Below are 3,435 nucleotides of genomic sequence, written 5' to 3'. Positions count from 1 at the left end.
AAGCATATCTTTTTTTTTTTTTTTTTGAGACGGAGTCTCGCTCTGTCGCCCAGGCTGGAGTGCAGTGGCCGGATCTCAGCTCACTGCAAGCTCCGCCTCCCGGGTTTACGCCATTCTCCTGCCTCAGCCTCCCGAGTAGCTGGGACTACAGGCGCCCGCCACGTCGCCCGGCTAGTTTTTTGTATTTTTTAGTAGAGACGGGGTTTCACCGGGTTAGCCAGGATGGTCTCGATCTCCTGACCTCGTGATCCGCCCGTCTCGGCCTCCCAAAGTGCTGGGATTACAGGCTTGAGCCACCGCGCCCGGCCAGAAGCATATCTTTTTTAAAAAATCTTTTATGCTATATTTTTACTGTACCTTTTCTATGGGCCTGTGAGGCCTGTAGGTTCCCATGTCCACTAGCCCCCCCCCGCAGCTGGCACCTCAGTGGTCTGCTCCGGTTGCCAGGTGCAGATTCTGTTCCTAACCGAAGGCTGCCTATTCTTAGGTGCTTCTTGTGGCCCCGACAGGCCTGGGTTACTGCGGTGGCCACTGCCAGAGCAGCCTTGGCGCTATGGAGGAGCCCGGGGCTACCCCTCAGCCTTACTGGGGGCTGCTCCTGGAGGAGCCGCGCAGGGTTGTGGCAGCACTACCTGAAGGCAGGGGACCAGATTCGACTCCTTATGGTTTTCCATGGGGATTGGTGATATGTGCAGCTGTCGTTGGATTTTTTGCTGTTCCCTTTTTCTTGTGGAGAAGTTTTAGATCGGTTAGGGGTCGGCTTTATGTGGGAAGAGAGAAAAAGCTCGCTGAAGCGCTTTCTGGACTAATTGAAGAAAAATGTAGACTACTTGAAAAGTTTAGCCTTCTTCAAAAAGAGTATGAAGCCTATGAAGTAGAGCCATCTTTAGAGGATGCCAGCTCTGAGAAGGAGGCAACAGAAGCACAAAGTCTGGAGGCAACCTGTGAAAAGCTGAACAGGTCCAATTCTGAACTCGAGCATGAAATACTCTGTCTAGAAAAAGAGTTAAAAGAAGAGAAATCTAAACATTCTGAACAAGATGAATTGATGGCGGATATTTCCAAAAGCATACAGTCTCTAGAAGATGAGTCAAAATCCCTCAAATCTCAAGTAGCTGAAGCCAAAATGACCTTGAAGAGATTTCAAATGAATGAAGAACGACTGAAGATAGCAGTACAAGAGGCTTTGAATGAAAATTCTCAACGTCAGGAAAGCCAGAAACAGCTTTTGCAAGAAGCTGAAGTATGGAAAGAACAAGTGAGTGAACTTAATAAACAGAAAATAACATGTGAAGACTCCAAAGTACACGTGGAACAAGTTCTAAATGATAAAGAAAATCACATCGAGACTCTGACTGAACGCTTGCGAAAGATGAAAGAACTGGGTGCTATACTTGGAGAAGACATAATGGATGATGGTAACTTGGAATTCGAAATGAACAGTGAATCAGAAGATGGTGCTAACTTAGATAATCCTCCGAAAGGAGCTTTGAAGGAACTGATTCGTGCAGCTAAGTTAAACACTTTGTTAACGACCTTAGAAGGAGAAAGAAAAGAACTTTATATTCAGTTATCTGAAGTTGATAAAACCAAGAAAGAGCTCAGAGAGCATATTAAAAACCTTCAGACGGAACAAGCATCTTTGCAGTCGGAAAACACACACTTTGAAAGTGAGAATCAGAAGCTTCAACAGAAACTTAAGGTAATGACAGAATTATATCAAGAAAATGGAATGAAGCTATACAGGAAATTACTGGTAGAGGAAAATTACCCGTTAGAGAAAGAGAACCTTTCTAAAGTAGACGAAACGATCAGCCATGGCACTGGAGAGCTGGAGACCTGCAGAAAGCGAGCCAAAGATCTTGAAGAAGACTTTGAGAGAGTTCTTCATTTTTATCAAGGGAAGATTATTTCCTATGAGAAAAAAGTACATGGTAATTGTTTGGCAGCTTGGACTGCTGAAAGAAACCTCAATGATTTAAGGAAAGAAAATGCTCACAACAGACAAAAATTAGCTGAAACAGAGTTTAAAATGAAACTCTTAGAAAAAGATCCTTATGCACTTGATGTTCCAAATACAGCATTTGGCAGAGAGCATTCCTCATATGCTCCCTCACCACTGGGTCGGCCTTCATCTGAAAGGAGAGCTTTTCTCTATCCTCCAACTTTGTTGGAGGGTCCACTGAGACTCTCACCTTTGCTTCCAAGGGGAGGAGGAAGAGGCCCAAGAGGCCCAGGGAATCCTGTGGACCATCAGATTACCAATGAAAGAGGAGAATCAAGCTGTGAGAGGTTAACCAGTCCTCACAGGGCTCCTTCTGACACTGGGCCCCTGTCGCCTCCGCGGGAACAGGACCGTAGGATGATGGTTCCTCCATCAGGACAATCATATCCTGATTCAGCTCTTCCCCCACAAAGGCAAGACACATTTTATTCTAATTCTGCTAGACGCTCTGGACCAGCAGAACTCAGAAGTTTTAATTTGCCTTCTTCGGATAAAATGGATGGGTCAATGCCTTCAGAAACGGAATCCGGTAGAAATGATACCAAAGACAATCTTGGTAATTTAAATGTGCCTGATTCATCTCTCCCCGCTGAAAATGAAGCAACTGGCCCTGGCTTTGTTCCTCCAGCTCTCGCTCCAGTCAGAGGTCCATTGTTGCCAGCGGATGTGAGGGGCGTGTTCATGAGAAGAGGACCTCCCTTCCCTCCACCTCCTCCAGGAACCATGTTTGGAGCTTCTCCATATTATTTTCCACCAAGGGGTGTCCCAGGTCCACCACGTGCTCCATTTGCAGTGAGAAATGTCTATCCACCGAGGGGTTTTCCTCCTTACCTTCCCCCAAGACCTGCATTTTTCCCCCACCCACACATTCTGAAGGTAGAGCGAGTTCCCTTCAGGGTTGAGTCTGCCTTCAAATGAGCCTGCTACTGAAGATCCAGAACCACCGCAAGAAACCTGACAATATTTTTGCTCTCTTCAAAAGTCATTTTGACTGTTCTCATTTTCAGTTGAAGTAACTGCTGTTACTTCAGTGATTACACTTTTGCTCAAATTGAAACTTAATGGAATTATAATTCTCAGGATAGTATTTTGTAAATAAGGATGATTTAAATATGAATCTTATGAGTAAATTATTTCCATTTTATTTTATTCTAGATAGTGTAACTATTTTAATTTGATTAACAAATCCACTATTATAGAAACAATAGTGGCAATAGTGGGAGTTTTATATATGGAATCTTGCAGGTGGGGAGGCTTTAAATTTTAAAGGCCATGGCATTATTCGAAGAACTGTATTTACTGTGGTTGTAGACAAATGTGAAAGTAACTTTATGCTTAATTAAATAAATTTTAGTTGATTTAAATGTATATATAGATTGCATTATTCTTCAGGTATGGAGAGACCAACAGATCAAGTGTCGATTGCCACT

At 43.8% G+C, this 3,435-nt stretch overlaps 1 pseudogene; it reads left to right on the top strand.

Moving 5' to 3' along the window:
* The first annotated feature begins 553 nt into the window (after positions 1-553).
* Positions 554-2,963, top strand: LOC104662737 (annotated as a pseudogene).
* The last annotated feature ends 472 nt before the right edge of the window (positions 2,964-3,435 follow it).

Source organism: Rhinopithecus roxellana, chromosome 18, assembly GCF_007565055.1.
Source record: "Rhinopithecus roxellana isolate Shanxi Qingling chromosome 18, ASM756505v1, whole genome shotgun sequence".
Lineage (NCBI taxonomy): Eukaryota > Metazoa > Chordata > Mammalia > Primates > Cercopithecidae > Rhinopithecus > Rhinopithecus roxellana.
Note: the sequence above shows the minus strand (reverse complement) of the source record. Positions and strands in the feature narration are given on the sequence as shown.